The sequence below is a fragment of the Dermacentor silvarum genome, chromosome 4, assembly GCF_013339745.2.
Source record: "Dermacentor silvarum isolate Dsil-2018 chromosome 4, BIME_Dsil_1.4, whole genome shotgun sequence".
NCBI classification, from domain to species: domain Eukaryota; kingdom Metazoa; phylum Arthropoda; class Arachnida; order Ixodida; family Ixodidae; genus Dermacentor; species Dermacentor silvarum.
In genome coordinates this window covers 83,072,027-83,091,147 of record NC_051157.2, presented here as the reverse complement: position 1 = coordinate 83,091,147, position 19,121 = coordinate 83,072,027, and the positions used below count along the sequence as shown (strand labels likewise).

The window sequence follows — 19,121 nt, the reverse complement described above, 5'->3', positions numbered from 1 at the left end:
CCCGGGCGCCTATATATATGACAACGCGACCCAACTTTCAAGAAGGAGCTTCAGCCAGAAGAGGTTGCCCGCAGTGGATCTTAAATGCAAGGTCACGAGGAGAAAGAGACAAGGGCAAAAAAAGAGAGAAGGCAAAGGCGTTAATCGGAACAGTATTTTGTTGGCTGCTCTACGTTGGAACGTAGGACAGACAACAAGAGGCTTTTCTGAAGGAAAAAAAAAAGATAGAGGACGCTTAAGCTTCGCCTTTAAAAGAGTGGAACGCGATAGCGTTATCGGGCCCCATTTCCATCGTATTTGTCTTTATGAGTAGGCTTCACTGCCACAACCACTGTGGGAAAGCCAACTTACAAAAACCAAGCTTACACCAATCTCCTTAAAGTCGGCTTTACTTTTAAACACAAGTGCATTGCTGGCAAGTCATTTTTCCAGGGGCAATATAAGCCGTGTTATATCAAAATATGAAGGCCCTAGGACTTTTTTATTTCTTGTTTTATTAATTGCTTGCTATTGCCCCGAGGCGCGCGCGTGTCCAAAACGCATTAGACAGGCTAAGTCATAGTTTAACCATGGCTGAGCTTGACGATCAAATTTACGGAACCAGGCCTTTTCTGGGTTTGTACCTGGCGTAGTACAGCTATCGCTCTAAAAGGTTACCAGAAAAAAAAAATCTGAAGAAAGACGCGGCGAATGCGTGGGCGCGCACGCGGACGTCACCCCACATGTAGAAGGCACTCGCATAGGCTACTCGTTATAAAAAGGGCTACAAAAAGCACTTAAGTGCCTTCATTGCCATACGGGACAATGATCAGTGACGACGGTATTCCAGTAGCGCCTGCACAGACAGTGCGCAATCGTTTATTTCTTTTTTTTCTGGGGTTTTTATGTGCCAAAACCAGTTCTGATTATGAGGCACGCTGTAGTGGAGGGCTCCGGATTAATTTTGACCACATGGGGTTCTTTAACGTGCACTACAACGCAAGCACACGGGCGTTTTTGCATTTGGCCTCCATCGAAATGCGGCCGCCGCGGCCAGGATTCGATCCCGCGACCTCGTGCTCAGCAGCGCAACGCCTTAGCTGACTGAGCCACCCCGGCGGGCTAATCTTTCATTCCTACCTTAGAATTTTGGGACAATCGTTCATAACACTGCACATTAATTTTGGCAAGATGGACGGCCAGCACCGGCTGTAGAACTTTTCCTTAGCCGTGATTGTCTTTTTTTTAATAATTAACGGTGATGCGGCTCCATCTTGCTGGTAACTGATGACGGACGAACGTACTAGACGTCGCTCAACTGATACTTAGCGAGAGATTCTAAACGGTGCGACCAGCGCTGATTACCTGCTCGACGATGAATTTTAGCTGTTACAAGCCTCGTCCTATTTGTGTGTCGCCTACTTGAAGTATTATGCCGCTACGTATTTTTGCCGAACTCTGCCGCCCTTTGATTTCTTTATCCACAAATTTTCTCAGCGCTCCTAATTATCCTGCTTATTACTAATTTTTGACTGGGGAGCACTGAGAATTATTTTATTTTTATTTGTTTCTACCTTGGTTCTGCGCACACAAAAACCGTGTAATTTCGGCACTGCTAGTATATTCGATCAATAACGATACAATAATACAAATTTTGCACGAAAGCTTTCAATAAAAGTAGATGACGTTAATGATGACCCGCCGTTGTGGCGTAGTGGCTACCGTGTTGCGCTGCTAAGCTCGAGGTCGCGGGATCGAATCCCGGCCGCAGCGGCCGCATTCCGACGGAGGTGAAATGCAAAAACGCCCTTGTACCGTGCATTAGGTGCACGTTAAGGATTCCCAGGTGGTCGAAATTAATTCGGAGTCTCCCGCTACGGCGTGCCTCATAATTATATCGTGACTTTGAAACGTAAAATTGCAGAATTTATTTAATTACCTTGATAACTTTGCTTCGCACTTGCCTTGTTTAGCGAATTATGCACATTATTTATTAGCAACTTCGAAACGCTTTTGACTAAGCAAATTTAGAACAATGACATCCTTAAGATAGCAAATAAAAGTGAATTACAAGTGACCAGGGCCTATATTCTTAAATGACATTACTTGCTGTGCAAATTCCGTGTTGTGACGTACCACGTGCCAGTTTGAACATAACCCGCCGTGGTTGCTTGGTGGCTATGTTGTTGGGCTGCTAAGCACGAGGTCGCGGGATCGAATCCCGGCCACGGCGGCCGCATTTCGATGGAGGCGAAGTGCGAAAACACCCATGTACTTGGATTTAGGTGCACGTTAAAGAAGCCCGGGTGGTCCAAATTGTTCCAGAGTCCCCCACTATGGCGTACCTCCTAATCAGATCGTGGTTTTGGCACGTAAAACCCCATAATAATAGTTTTATTGCGATAGCAATTATATGGACACTTCTACCGGATTTCTGCCGTCGCCGTCGCCGTGAGGTTCCCTATAGATAAAATCTTCGCTCGCGCGCCGTATGCCCGAGCGGAAGCGTGCGGGGACGCGCGCTATCACGGAGAGCGAACGCACTCAATCACCCACGCGCAAGCAAGGAAGCGGGAAGCCAGCGCCGGAGGGAGCGCGGGGGGGGGGGGGGGGGGCGCACTTCTACGCTGCCAGCAACCGCGCTCGTCGCTCGTCCGCACCGTCTCTTATCTCCACACGGCTCTGACCTTTATGCGCCGTGCATTCGCCGCTCAGTTTCCGTTGAAGCGATAGACCGCACGTACCTTCGCCCGCTGCGGCGTATGCTTGCTGCCAGCGTTTTGACAGTCGTTGTCTGCAGTCATTCAGTGTGATCTATTCATGTTTGTTTGTGCGCGCTCACACCACGCTTGTTCATTCAATTAGTAATAGTCGGGCCACATTTTCCAACGCACGCTACACATGCAATGCTGCCCGGGTCGGCAGTGCAGCGCTACAGGTGTGTCCCTTCGCACGCGCTGCCCACGGGAAGCGCTTCTCATCAACACCACCGTTTCACACGCGCCTCCTCGTGGTCATCGAGTCTCTCTTCAGGTCGGTCTACTTACGCCGCAGCACACCTGCTTACTTAATCAGCTCATGTTTACTACAATTCATATTGCTACCAAAGCCGCTCACCTTACTTCGTATGACATTGCTGTGTTGCTATCGCATTCATTGCTTCGCCCTTAGGGCGAAACTGTGACATTTTCTTTTTTAGTTAGAACATTATATGAACTCTGCGTTCGTGCTTTTGAACCTATGTTTACCTTTGTTCTTGTATAGTGTGTGTGTGTGTGTGTGTGTGCTTTTCACAGGTCTACCCTTCTTACGTGTCTGTCTGTCTTTTTTTTTGTAGTGTGTTCCCTTTACCCGGCCAATTTTTTTATAAGTACCGTTTGCCTGATATAGAAGGAGTAGCGGGCTTCACCCATGTTGGCAACCTCTCCTGAACACACATTTCGTTAAAAAGAGTTTCCCTGAGAGAAGCCTAATTATCGTCACAACTGTGAATATTAATGATAATACGTCGATAATACGCCTACTGCATTCTTGACATACAGTGCATTACGATAACTGAGCCCGTTTTAAATTGTTCCAAATACTTCGTATGCGAAGCCGGTATATATCTCAGTAACAGTGGCATTAGTGCACATGAATAACTAGTTGACCACATTATTCTGCTGCGTATGCGTCCAGATCCGGACGTTGCATTATCACCTTGATACTGAGGCTGCGTCCCTTCAAGGAACAAGAATGCCCACAGTATCTGAGAAAGTGCCCACTTGACATGCGAATTCCACCCTACAATGAATTCCACCCTACATATTGAAATCAATATCCGGATTGTAAGTTACGCGTATCAGATTTTGTGAAAAGAGCTTGAAGTAACGTTAAAAAAAAGCACTCGAGATAACGATGATGCCCAGACGAGTGAGCTATTAAAAAAAAAAAACTGCTTCCATCTATTAGTTCCGTCTGATGCACGAGATAATCTGCCTAGATATAAAGCTGGCATGAAGGTAAATGTCAGTTTTGTAAAACTCGCTAGGGCAGCACGACACATTTCCTTTAGAGCATGTAAAACTAATCCATGGACATCGAGGGGAAATGTTAGCCATAAAAATGATACGTGGCAAAATAAACGCACGCTGGCAAAATGGTACACTTTGCAAGGAAAACAAACACGTGGGTCGATGAAAAATAGGAAATGACCAGATACAAAGAACACTTCCTTCATCGGGATATCAATATTTCCGGTCACTATGGGTCCTACTTTCCGGATCGGAACCAGGAAAGGAAACTGGACATTACAACGATGTTTCTTGTGGAACGTGTCACATTTATCGCGTATGTTTACGTACTGCTCTACGGCAAGGATCGACTTAGCTGTCAAGCTGCAAATGGCCACAATGGCCGTCACGTATAGAAAAGAGAGGCAGAGAAAGAAGTATGCCCATTTTAACAACACGTATTTCTTGCCCCTCACATTTATTCGTAGAGAGCATGCAGTTGTACGCTATGGTAATAGCCGACACTGACTGGAAAAAAAAAGAAAAGAAATCGAAGCTTTTTGTCTAGCGGGTGGCTCAAAATCGATTTTGCTATTTTTGTATAGTTTTTCAAGGAGACGGAGCAAGTGGTGTACTAGAGAGATAGAGGGAGAGATAGAGAGAGAGAACAGAAACAACGAAAGGGCAAGGAGGTTGCAAAAAAAAAAATCAAGCCCGGTTTTCCTTTGCGGGAAAAGGGATGTAAACAAATGGGAACCGAGAAAGATAAGTAAAGAAACGGAAATATAGGCACGAAATTCTGAGGTGGCACAAATCCATATCACAGGCTGTTAAGAAGCCCGTATATATATACATATAGATATAACACCTTAAGCCAGATCTCTAGTTTGGTTCCTGGTGTATATATATATATATATATATATATATATATATATATATATATATATAACCAGGAATCAAACTAGCGGTATGGATGCATTTAGCCCATTAGTCCATTGTGTTAGCGTGCTAGTGTACACTCGGGTCTCTGTACACTCGGGAAGCCCTGTTTGAACGCGTTTGCCGCATCACAGGAGCGAACTTATTCAAATGCATTGTTCCTAATATCTCGGTACATGAGGAATGACCGCATATGTTGAGTCGTATATACAACATGCCAGCGCATGGACAGAGTAATCAGTCCTAGCAAGCGTATATTCACATTACTCTTCACATTTCCAACGTCGTACAAATGAATGGACGAGAAAGGGAGTAAGAGAAAAAAAAAAGAAGTCAAAGAAAGAAATGAACGATTGTAATCCGTGACTGGAATTACAGCTCGTTTCCTATCCCTATTTTTTTGTGAAACAGGCTTGTGGAGAGGGGCACGATAGAAGTGAAATAATAATCAGCGTGAACGAGTGAAGCAAAACTTCGCCATGAGCGCCGTTTAAGACAGTTGTGCTTCAAGCGACGGCACATGGTCAGGCCGCGGCTCACTGTCTACCGTTTACAAATCCAATTTGCGTCGTTTGTTAAAGCGTTCTCTTCTTTCAGAAAAGGTATCGCAGATATCGCCGAGCTTAGCCAACTTGCACGGGTCAGAGAAGATAACCGTCACATTCGTCGTGCGTTCTATGCTAACATTTAATGCGAATCATTCGTCGCCTCAATCCTCCACTTCACGGGTAGCTGTCTTTCGTCTCGCCTCCAGGTGGCGCGCTGTGCCCGGAAGAGCTTTTGTTACATGTATGGAGTTGTATATGTATAGCATATGTATTGCTTATCTGATTAAATCAAACAGTCTAGGTCACTATTTGTCACCGCCCCGTTTCAAAGGGAATGCCATTAAATATTTATCGTCATCATCAGCTTGGATATAAAGTAGACGTAAGTATCGACCAGTCAGCAGTCGAGATAAGCAAAATACGTTTACAGTATTGGTGGAAAAAAAAAAAGCAGGGAAGAGAATGATACGACCGGATCCATTACAGGCATAGGTAGTGGTACGAGGTAGATAGAGAAGATTAAAGCGATGTATACAAAAACGCTAGAAGGAAAAGCATTGATAGCATACCTTAGTAACTCAAGCAGGCTATAGGTGACGATTTGTCCCCGCCCCATTTCGAAGGGGATGCCAAGAACTCGTCATCGTCATCAGCAGCAACACTTGCACGAACCGACGCAACGCTCGACGAACGGCATCATGTACACTCTCCGATAACATTAAAGGAAACACCGGATTTACGTTCAAAGCCGGTAATATTGCTTGTGGGTACTTGTAATGACGAAGAGTTCTACGAGCGAGATTCTTCGACAGGAGAACAACATAACAAATAGCAGCGAGTCAGGTTCAGACTTGCACGTTTGCAAGAATCGCTGTTTCAACAGAGATGACGTGTTCCTTTTGACATTGGCCGAGAGTGCACGTCTATAAAAACTGGGAGGGAGGGAGCAGTCATATAGAAAGAGGACGAGGGAGAAACGGGGTGGGAAAGGCAGGGAGGTTACCCCGAAAAGATTCTGGTTTGCTATCCTGCACTGGGGGAAGGGTAAGGGGAAATGAAAGAGGGAAAGAATAACGCAGAGGCATATAATTTCTTACAAATATTACCAAAGGAAACTGTGGCACTGCGATAGTTCGGCTAGCGTCGGAACAATGGGTAATAGCATGACTTTGTCTAATCTTTATGCTTGTGACTTCGAACGTTCTTGCGGCGTTATCGAATATCCGCTCAATTATAATTTTCTAAACACCTCAAAACAACTAGTCTCCGCGAAAATGGAACATTGATTGCGAGTTGTTGCATTTATAATGCAATCTTTTGTTGAAAACGATCGCTTTGCAAAGCCTCAAAACCGTTTCAAGCCAAAAGGACGACGTTTGGGCGAATCCACGAGCGAACGATCTCTCTCACGCTGGCTGAATCGTCGCTATATATATTTGCAAATCTTGTAGACACAAGCGCTAGATTTCCGTCCAGTGAATTTTGTAGGTGTCTTTATGGTGAGCAGCTGCACCGGCACAGATGGCTTCAAGGCGTTCACTTATAGAAGAGGGGAAGAAGCACCGCGTAAGGGAGGCTGCGCTACACCTGCAAAGACGGGCGTGTGGCTGTAACGTCGCCTATACAGCAAAGTAAAGAGGCGATACTCGATAGGCGATGCTCGAAACAGCGAGAGACAGCTGACAGAAAAGCGGCGAGTATCGGCGATTGAAGGTAAACAAGCGTGAACAAGTTGAACGGGAAAGCGAACAACGAATTGCACAGTGATTGTCCCGATTTCCGTACACATGTCATATGCACATCGTGTGATATGCATCACATATGAACTGTATAAGCGTACGTGATGAACGTGCCTACGGTGAAGACTATGTACCATAAAAACGCGTGGGGTAATCGAAGAAGAAAACACGAGGGCATCGGGAACAGAAAATACATAACGGAAGACATCTACGGCATGGCAGAAAAGTTGTCACAGTTTCACCTGAAAGGCGAAGCATCAATTGCGATAGCAAATTTGTAGAGAGCTATACGGAGTAATGATAGTAGCTTTATCAGCTGTATAAACTTGGACATGCAGCAGCACCGGCAACACGCAGAACTGCTGTCGACGCCGTCGGCGTTTTGCCCGCGTTCGCACAAAATGCGTGCGGCGTTGGTGACTGTTGCCGGAGCCTCTGATATAAATAGGCACTTGGTGCCGCAGCTAAACGTCGCCTCCCTTCCCTCCCCCTCCCTCCCCACGGCCTTTCGCACGTCGGAAGAAGGCGCGTTTGCTCTACATGTATGGTGATTGTAAAGGAGGAATGAGACGCCTACTTCTGTAGCCCTTAAGGGAGCACGGCGCAGAACGCGCGTTTGTTCTCCGCCGTGGGTTCACTCCCCGTGAAAGCGCGCGTACTTCGCGCCCTTTCACTCGCACATACAGCATTCGTCGGCCCGCGGCGACGATTTGATCTCCGTCATACGGAACCTCACGGCGACGGCGACGGCGACGCTGACGGCAGAAATCTGCTTTGGAGTGTCCATATAATTGCTATCGCAATAAAATATTTCCTAACAGAAACGAAGTGAAAGTAATAAAACACGATTGGAACCTACTGGAAACGAACGTAAATAGCTGCTTTGTAGACGATTGATAATGTTTCGAATTACGTCGATTCCACATGGAGCGGTAGGTAAGATACAAACCACATAGGTAGGTAAGATACAAACCTGGACCCGTATTCACGAAAAGCTCTGACGCTAGCATTGTTCGTAAGAGCAAATTACAGGCACGAAAAGCTGTATCAATTCGGTGTTAAAAGGTCTGTAATTCACGAAGGTTTTAGTTCGTAAGTGCGCTGCTCTCTGGCATTGGCCAGCCATCTTTTGTGTGCGTGTGCGTGTGTCTGTGTGTGCGCGTGTCTGTGTCGGGGGGCTTTGATCTTTAATGGCGATAAAAGGTCAAAGCTAAAGAGAGAGTGAAAGAAACATCTCATGCTTTGGTGAAACTACCCATTTTGATATAGACTCACTCAACTACTCGTTTGAATAAATGAGTTGCTGTATCTATTTCAGTACACCTCATCGACTGGTGTAAAAGAAACCGGAGCCAAGGCAAATTTAACCGGTAGACCCCCTCGATCACTTATTTTAGTGATGCGATGGCAAAAGATGATGAAGGCCACCAGTCGTGAGGATGTGTGCCTCGTCTTCTTCGATACAACTTTCAACATCCTGAATTTTACCATCATGAAAATGAAAGCTTAGGTTGTGCTAGCGTAGTTCTTGAAGGTTCATGACATGGCAGTCCGTGATGTGAAATACAGAGTCGTATTAGGTGGCTGGTGGTTAAAGTTGCTTGAATCTCCATCCATGTTTCCACTGACGGTGCCCAAAGATTAGTGTGCGCTTGCAATAGAACGCTATGCAGTAATGCGCTCCTTTCTATCACCGTTCATCATTTTCGCATTAATCTGAGCCAGAGAAGTAACAGCATACGGTTTCTTTCCCGACTCTTTTCTCCGTCTGATGCAGTTCTTTATTTTTCCGTAGGGTTCATCATCAATGCAAGCATGGACTTTCCTCTAGATCAGTCTCTGTCTTCTTTATCCTCGCTATGAATACAGACCATTAACATTTTAGCTTAGAACTTTTCTCTATTCAGCCAACAGCGCTTCTTTCGAACGAGCCGACAGAGGAATGGCCATGTAACTTGAGATAGACACTCTTTAATTTATGAACACCAGCGATGTAGTCATATGAATTTACCATGTTTACAGCATTCCATTAGGAGGCGTTGGTTAGCGTAACATTTCTTTTTTCGTTAAAGTCCCTCTCTAAACCCAGTGAATACAACGTTTGCCAACACCGAGCTAGAGTAAATGCACAAAGCGCGTGCCCGTTTACTCCTGCATGAGACCAAAATTAGGCGTAGGAACAAAAAACGAGGGACACATTAAAGTCATTAGCGTTCTCTACACACCTACATGATAGTAGCATCGCGTGGAACAAAATATTCTTGTAGACTGCTGGGCAAACGTTTTTTTTTCTTTGTTTATTTCAGACGGCGAACAGACATTATGCCTGCATTATTCATTTTACTTCGTGAGTACAAGTATCGCGGGGGCAGGCAGCATTTACCACGTGGTGCGGGCATCGCCGAGAACTGCGCATCGAAGTCGAAAGTCGCGCTGTAAGCTATCAGCCAATCGCGTCTCTTCTCTCCGAATCATGACGGATACCCCGGTGCGCGAAAGAAAAAAAAAAGAAAAAATAAAGAAAAAATTGCTATTCCTCAACACGAGCGCGAAAGTATCGGTAGAGAAGCGGCACTTGGGGCTGCGTGGGACATCATTTCTATCGCGAGCGTTAAAACGAAAAAAAAAAAGTAAGGAACAAAGAACCGAACCACACGCGTGAGTCGACACACACACAGACGCACGCGGCGCGCAGCATCGTTAAAAGCGTTCTAATGTTAACGCCGTTCAACTCGAGCGACGGCACCTCCCCCTCCGCATCTCCTTCTTCCTTTTCGCTCCGTTGCTCGTTCGGTACGCAGCTTTCTATAAATCATCATCGTCGACCGACTATAGGCGTCTTGCAGTCGGTGGCCTCCTTTGCAGAAGGGTCGTAAGGCAAGGACACCTCCCTAGACTCCTCGCGTAATGCGTCGCACTCCCGTTCCTTCTTTTCTTATCACTTCAACTTTCTGCTCGGCCCTTTCTACGTTCCACCATTGCCCCCCCCCCCCCCCCCCCCCCCCCCCCCCCGGTTTAAAGACACACCCGACGGGATACGTGTCGAAGCGCTGAGAATAAAAGAACGAGGCGGAATGAAGCAAAGAAGTAGAGAAATGAGAAAGAGAAGGAATAAGGTAAAGAACAAAGGCGAGACGACTCGATGACACGGGTGGCATGGGGAGAGCCACGGTAGGGAAGGAGGGTTCGCGGCGACAGAGAGCACGCAACAAGAAGTATAGAAGACAAAGGAGAAAGAAAAAAAAAAAAGGAAAAACCAGGGCACGGCCAGAGTCACGCTTTTGTGCCCGGGAACTAGGTCAGCTTGCGGGCGAGAGCATAGGGATCGCCATTGACACGCGGCCTTTAGGCGGGCGGTTTTCAGGAATGGGCTCGTGCTCTTGCTGGCAATGGGCTTTTCTTTTAGCCAGGCGTCTTGTCGTGTTTTCTGGGCTCTTTTTTTACGGTAATGGTACGGGATAGACGTTCGATGTTAAGCACCCCGGAGAAACTTACGTATGTTTCTCTAAAGGTGTCCGAAGAGTTCGTACTCCGCTGTTTCACCTTTCTGTTTCTGCTCTTGCGATTGTAAACATGCATATACTTGCTTCAACTATGTGTACGCCGTACGTTTTCGTTTCATTCATACTGTTGCCTTAAAGACGCCCTCAGTGGCGGATTGTGGTAAACATAAGGGGTGGATTACATCAATACAGTGCTAGTAAACTTAATGCGATAGTAAGTACATCGGTGTGCAATTAGTAGATTTCAGACAGTTATGTACATTTACACGCAAACACCATAGTACAGTAAACGTAGGCCTCCAAGAAGAAAAATAAATGTAAACAATATATCCATACAAATTAATGAATCAGAGCATGATAATATGCTGTAAACACAAATTTCAAGTTATAAAATTAGTATTGACAGCACTCATGAATAACTCAAGGACACTGATGACGCGGTAAAATGGTGGGAAAGGTCATTTCAGTCAGTGGCTGCTCGGAAGAGATGGTCTGATCTAGTATACGCCCCTGACTTGCTCATAGCAACAAGTGAAAGAGAATGATTGAAACAATCGCCTTGTAATCCTCTACAAGTAACAGCGTTTGACTGCTGTTGTCTTCCAGTTTATTTATCTTTTTTCTTTCTGTCTTTTTCAATGCAGAAAATGAAACTGCCACATAGACAATAATCAAATAAAAAGAAACCACTTCTCTGTCGTAATGGGATTGACAATTCGATAAACAGCGAATCTTGCAGTTTTCACCGAGCCGGCATAAGACGATGAAAAGGTGCGAAAAAGCCAGAAGAAACGGCAGCGAGGCTATATCATCGGACGAAATAAAATAGGCTTCGCTCGTTCCTAGATGCGGAGAAATCTACTATGACCTCAAAAAACAAAACGAACAACAACAAGAAAAAGGAAATGAAGAGAGGGAGAAATACTGGTAGATACGAAAGCAGGAAGATTATTATTTTCTTCCCTCCCCCCCCCCCCTTTTTTTTTTCTTTCGTACCCGAAGGTACACTGGCGGAAGCAGAAGGCAAGAAATAAGAACGAGCCGGCCATACTTTTATTGAACTATGATTGCAGAGATTCGATTGCGCCTCATCGGGGGGACATGCCGAGTGAAAACGACCCGCTCAGGACAGAGGCAAACGAATTTTCGCGAAATAAAAGAGGAACCGAACAGAGAATTGGTTCCCCCTGAATCACCGCTGCTTCCCTGAGGCCTCCTTCCCCTTCGGGGAGACCCTATACCGACAGGCAGAGACGAGCTCCCGACCGAGAAGGTAAGGAAGAAAAGAGACGATCGAGAAGAAGGTGGGAACGACTCTTGGCGGTTCGTCTCCGACAAGGAGAACGGCGCGCAGGAAACTGCAAGTAAAGAAGGAGAACAAGAAGAACAAAGCGCTGCTCGGTGCAATTGCGGTGGCGATGGGAGGCAGCCAGATCGCAACGCACTCACGTACACTTCGCTGCTTCGCGCTGCCATTTACGTCGGCACGCAACGACGTTCGCTCAATATGCAACTGCGAATCGTGCCGCCCTGGGGGCTCGTAAAGCGCAAGATAGCGCGCTTTATGGCGGCGTCAGCGGTCACCGCGAGAGAGCGTGTGTACTGGTGTGCGCCCGAGCGACCCCCCGTGTATATAGGCTTCTCGTGTATACATGTGCTCGGACCTTAGAAGCGCTTGCGCATTATTCTTGTTTTTTTCTTTTCTGCTGTACATATGGTTGGCTTTATACGACCCGGCGATATGTGTCCGGGGCTGTCGCACTTGTCGCGGCACGATCGAGTATATAGTGTTCTTGTACGACATGTCCTTTATGCGTTTCAGCTGAGAGTTGGTGTTCTTTTTTTTTTTTCGGTTGATGTGAACACCCGTTCTTTCTAGTACAGACGCATTGGATAGTCGTGGCATGACCAGTCGGTTAAGAGCGCCGGTCGAGCATCGCAATATGGTTGGAGCGCGGGCTGACTTTTAGGGCAAGAAAGGAAATAAAAAGAAAAGAAAGATGATACCGGGAAGAGAGCGCAGCCGTAGGAGTGCACGTGATGAGTTTGCAAATGCATGTAGAGGTGCACGTTATACGCGTCACTCGGAGGTTTCATCATGGCATCCTGTTGTACGTACAAGGTGTTGAGATACATTTGCATTCTCTGAGTCTTCACTCTCGTCGTCACACTACCAGAAAAGGAAACCTTTCAGGAGCGATCCGCAACGCCACAGTTCATTGCAGTCCAGCAGAAAACAGAAAGAGAATATCTGTGAAGTATTATATGGCACAAGACAACCTAAAATGATGCATATTAAATTTGTCAACGCCAAATGCTGGTATTGATTAGTAAAATCAGTCTCAAAGTAATATGGAAATTGGGACTTCTTGAGACGATACGAGTTCCCGCTCGAGCCGTATGACTTCGTCATTCTAAGCACACCTTGCATTGGCCATGATTGCATAACAGGCAAGAAGAGGAATTTTGTGTATACGCCAGCTCTGTCCCCTCAGGCCGTGATATTCTGAAGGTCTTTAAATTGTCCATCCATCCTGACTGATCATCTATCCTGACTGACTCGCAATCGACGAGTACACATTCAAAGTATATGCGGTGCGGTGTAAGTAATCATTTTGCCGGCAAAAGTTCGGGCTGACCCTGTGCGTAGTTGATGCCCAAGGAAGGTCTCTGACTTGCTTAGTCCCTTCGTCACACAAGGCTGATCAGGATACATATTTGAAACTGACTGGCGATGGCTTGTTTGGTGATACGCTGAGGGTCTCGTGGAGGCTTCTCTGTTGGCCTGTTGTTTAAGGCTTCGTGAGCAAGACTATTTGCTGCCCTATAGCCGGCTATGCCTACATGCGAGGGACGCCATCGAAACACTTCATACTGAAATCCAGGTTGCAAGGTTCCTTGATAATGTGCGAGTAATTTTCTGAGTACCTTTCCAGAGCGAGCCCTTCTGGTATAACTGTAGAACATGGTCGCTGTTCGACAGCACTGCTGCCTCAACGGCTCCGTTCTCGCATACAGTGGATGAGACGACGCAGCCAAGCCGGGCAGTCGAGTGCACCTTGATGGTCGGAATCACGAACGATTCTGTAGTGGATCCGTGTTCCTTTAGACCAAAGCGTCAGTGACAGCTTTAGTGTTGATCATAATATGTTGTCTCCAAGGCATAGTTGAAATACGCTAGAGACTCTTCCCGAGATTTTTAAGTAGGTTCGAAATCATTTTGTTGGCAATCCAATCGAATCCAGGAGCGCTGCGCCGACACACAGAGTTGATGACAAAATGTAATTTACTTAAGGTAAAAGGCGTGTTCATGACAGAATGCAATGGAGGCGGACGGGAGAAAGGCGCTCCAATTTATCCGGCAGCGCCTGTTTGGCAACGCCGGCGCGTTTCGAGGTTGTCTTCGCCTCACTGCATAGTAGCGGACAGTGAAGCCAGACTCTGATTCGATGAAGCCAATAACGGAATGGCGTACGGCTCACCTGCCGTTGCCGTTCAGGTCGCGTCAAAAGCAGCAAGCTTCGCCGAAGCATACGCGACCAGAATAAACTGGGACCAAGCGGAATGATCAAATCGCGATGACCCAGTATACCCCGCAATCGATACGAGCTCAGCGCATTCTTCACGATGAGGCATCCCATTGCGCTCAGTAAGCCCTTATATTTCAGAAGCGATTCTGAAGATGGCCAGAAGCGCTTTCCAAGTATAACTGCTGCACTTCCAAGCTCGCGGTACAGTGATATTAGGCCAAACAACTTTCGTGTCGCATCGCGTCGAACTTTAAAGTCAGTTCCCCGTAACTCAGGCACGGCTCTTCTCAGAGAATTTCTAAGTTTGAGGTGCAGGGAAGGCCATTGGAGGTAAGCCATCCACCGGCAAGAAGAAGCGCGTAAATCAAAATTAGCGGAACGACGACCAAACGAGAGATTATAGGGTGATCTTCGTTTAAGAATGCAACATAACCAGGCATGCGTATGAACCATCAGCGGGCAATTTCCGCTCTCATTAATGATTTAAAGACGGCTGCAAAGAGCTTATCAGTCGTTCGGTCGAAGTGCTTGGCAATATATTTTACCGCTGCTCACGGCGTATAGTATATTGCTCAGCGAGTGGACCCTTCGCCTTTCTTGCATCTTTAGGCAGACGCGCTTTATCGTTGCGCAATTTGACAAGATGACGTTGAAATCGGTATGCCGCTCCCGTGAGTGTTAAATAGTAGATGTATTCTATGGGCGACCATTCTTGCATAAAACATCGTTTCCGGGCTTCCGAGCAACGCGTCTAATGTCTTGTCACACTATCGTGCCGTGGGAGTCTGGCCATGCCAGCATCCCAAGAAATGAAAAGGCTGGCCTGGCGACACGTGATCAACCTTCTACCATGTCAGCTGGTATCTGGGGTCCTTTAGTATGACGGCACTGTCATAAAGACGCAACGCAAACAGCTCCTGCCTTCTCGTCTGCACTCACGTTCTCATTCCAAAACCATATTCGTGCTACCAGTAATTGCGCGTAAGCAAGTCGTGGCTCTCCTCAATATTTTTCCTTATACGCGACGCGTTTTCTAATAATACTTACCACATTATAGTACATGCTAGATTTCCCACAGGTCCATCAGAACTCAGAGCATTTCTACCTGCCCGCGCTTTAAAGACGGAACTTTTCTCATCAAATGCATCAAGAATTTACGTTGCAGTCACTTAATTACGCCCTGCTACCCTTGCACCTAACCTCAGTAGCAAAATCACCATTAAGTACCCTTTAAGATTTCGCTTCTTACCACTTCTGGGTTTATGAAAAGAATCATTTGTTTTTTTTTTCCCACGGAAGATCCAGCACGACTGTCAGGCAAAGCGACGCAGCACCCGACACTGCCTACAATACACGGATGTTGCAGTATAAACGTCCCCCGAGTCTGGCTTCCGTGACAAACGCCATGTTGGAAGTGGAACGCCAGATTCGACACGAGTCACCGATTGCTTCGGCGTAGTATTTCCGTGGGAATGCGCCTTCGTACCAAAGCGGCAGCGTCTGTGTGACTACAGTGTCTACATCAACACCTCAAATAGCCGCGTGGCAGTGGAGAACCACTGCAGGGGACACAAGTCGCAGCGGCGATTGTTTACACCTTGGGCAGCGGAGCACTTGCTTACGATCTCGAGGTTCTAGAGTGCAGGCGACGGACTGCGACTCTAGAGGGCTCGACGGTCCGGCTACTGCGGTGGTGTTTACATTACTACTCGTGAAGACCTTCTTGCGCCGTGCCCGGATCGTGGGAAAACACCTTCGCCTGGGAAAGCCATGTTCGAAACTACGGAAGCCCTCATATAATGAAGGTTTTTCCGCTCTTGTGCAGGCATCATGAACTCATACTGACTCGCTCAACTCTCATTGCTATTTAAGCAACCCTAAGGCAAGCGTCAGGTAAAATAGAATTCAGTGCGCGCCGAATGTGCGTTTTGCAATAAACCAGCTGCACGTATCCTCAGTATGTCTCCTTGTTACAGCAGCCTTCTAGAGCCGGCTCACTCACAATCAGTCTACAATGGAAAACGGTTTTCCGAACAACAGTGTGACCCTATATCACTTGCTTCCCTTGGAAGCCTTTAGCAGGGTGGCACTGATTCATTTTTGATTTAAACACGTTTTTAACAAAAAAAAAAACTGCAACCGCATGCTTGCATTTCTCACACTTTGTCCCACACTCTCCATGTGGTCACATGGTAAGTACACATAAATATCTCACATGCAACTCCCCCCCCCCCCCCCCTCCACCCCCTGCCAAACACACACACAAACTCCTCGGATGTCATGCCATTTACCTATCCAATTTTGTACGTGACGCGAAATAAATATTGAGTCGCTTACGATGCCGTTTACCTTTTCATCATATTTAGCCTTCTCACCGTTCGTTCTTATGCAAATTACGAACTGCTCCACCCCAACTGATCATGCATGCAGCAAACTGCAAGCACTCCGCGCGCGTCGCACATGCCACTTCTCCAAGGGCTCGCAACAAAACATAGAAAGGGCTCCTCGACAAAGCTAAATGAGGAATATTGACTCGGACCACCCCGTATCGATTGCCCTCAGAAGATGAGATTGTGTGCACGAGCCGTCCCGTTCCCCGTCGTTATGTTGGCCGGCTGCAGCCGGAAAATCGCGCAACCACGCTCAAACTGATGGAGGCGTGTCGTTCCAGAGCGGCGGCCATCTAGGCATCAACCTTGCAGTTGACGACAGAGCGCTTCAGTCAAGACGGACAAACTGTGCGTTCAACAGAAACTATAACATGGCGAGAGAAAAAAAAATGAAAGCGAACAATCTTCGGTAAAGTTGGGATCATAAACGTGAGTATGCTCACCAACGTGGCTCTTTGGACATGTTGATTGACATGATTGAAGCTTTTAGGGCACAACAAGAAAAGTACGAAAAGTAGACATGAAACACACTAGCGCTGACGTACAACACTTAATTTTGACGCATATCTTATACCTGGCAAAAAATCCAAAGAAAAAGTGATTTTCTTCTTGTCTTATTTCGCGGTAAAAAGAGCAAATAGGAACACCGAAATAAAGAAAAAAGAAAACGTTCTTAGATTCGAGGAAACGAGAACTTAGCACACAGAACGAAATAGAAAATAAGCTTCAGGTTTTCAGAGACCCGTGATGCGCAGTGGGTGCGCGCAGTTTTCAGCTAATGCAGCCTTCGATTCACAGGCATTAACGGAAATAGTGTGGACCCGACGACGTATATAGCTATCGCTCAGGGAGCGAAAAGCAGCTTGTGAAGACAAAAAAGAAAAGAAAATGTCCTGAAGCGGAGCGTATAAATGTGCCCACACGCACGTCGCCTGTCGGCGGTCGGTCTTTCGAGTTGGCAGCGCAAATAGAGCAGGCCAATGAAGTGCCGCTTTGAGAACGTCAACACGGCTCGGCCACGGGGAGTCCACCGGGTTCCGAGAGTCGGGAGCTGGCGGCAAGTATAGAGAGCAGATTCTGCGAAGCGCACGAATATGTGTGTAATATAAGAGGTAACGAAAATAAAATGAAAAGAAATCTCTGCTGCCGCCACGCCATGCAATGCCTCTCTCTTCTTCCGTCTCCCGGGCTCTGGCGCCGCACGGGACCGCTGAGAAAGGCGACGCCGCGGAGCATCTGGTTGCCCTGCGGCGCAGCCCGGCGCGCCGCTCGATGCCCACGGTGCTGGCGCAGTGCTCCGCTACCACGAGCGTGCTGACAGTTTGCGGAGAACTATGAACTCGGGAAAACCAGCGTATGACCCAAAATTATCAGATGTGGCTCGCTGTATCAAGGAGGAGGTGCGGAGTTTTCGTCGAGAGGAATCATCACTTGTGTATCGAATAAGGACAGTATCGGCTCATACAGAAGCGTGGTCATGTAAGAGGGCGCGGCGTATCGATTCTGCGAAACTGTATACTGAATGCGAAGGAGACGGGACACATTCAGCCCTTCCTGCGGCCTTGCTCGAAATGCCGAGATGAAAGGGCCGCTCGTCTGGAGAACCTACAAAGGGACCGTCCATATACACGTGCCTGCAACGCGTTGTGTTCCTTTAAGGTTAAATCATAGCCGGCAAAGAAGCTTCCCGTCTTCGCGCATTCCTAAAGAGACTGGTAGCATTGAAGAGATGCTCAGGCAGAGCATTTGCCAGCCTCGATCGCCAGGCCAAACCAGCCAGCTGCATCAACTCACCGCCACTACTACAGGAGCAGGAGGAATGAGGAAAGAACAGTTATTAGTCCCACAGTAACTAAGGCCCGAGGCTGGGTTTCCTTGGTAGGCTCAGGCTTCCCAGCACATTCTTGATGTGCAGCACCAGAAGCGGACACCATACTTTTTCGAACTGAAGGAGTCCACTCCTCCTAGCTGCTGGGATGCTTGTTCGGAGGCAACATTCAGCACGAGGAAAATAAAAATAAAAAGAGGGATAGAAATGCAGGTCAGCTAGTGTAAATATCCGGCTGGCTACCCTGTGCTACTCCGGTTGACAACTCCGTCCTCAACCGTAACGGCGTGAATTTATGAGAACTATACCGCAGCATCGAAGTTTTCTTTCGCGCTCGTGGTGTTCAGCAAGTTGTGATTACATTTGCCAGGTCAGAAAGTAACAGTTGTGGAGGCGAATTTCAAAAGAAAATGACAATACCTATGTCAATTCAGTAACGTGTGTTTTTTTTTTCACCTCCGCCAGTTCCATCACTTCGAAACTGCCCACAAATGTTTGACGCGTTGTTTGGCCACATGAACCCAAACATGTGCTTCGCACAAGGAAGTTCGAAAAGGAGCTCGTTACAGCCCCCCCCCCCCCAAAAAAAAAAAAAAAAAAAATTAAAAGGAAAGGTTGTTTAATGTTCAGTTCTAGGGCATGCCTAGCCTAGACCTGGTTGGCTTCGGGGATC

General features: G+C 47.0%; 1 protein-coding gene across 3 annotated transcripts in view; it reads right to left on the bottom strand.

Moving 5' to 3' along the window:
* LOC119450314 (sodium- and chloride-dependent glycine transporter 1) overlaps positions 1 to 19,121 on the bottom strand; it is a 122,902-nt gene that overhangs the window by 32,245 nt on the left and 71,536 nt on the right. The window lies entirely within an intron of this gene.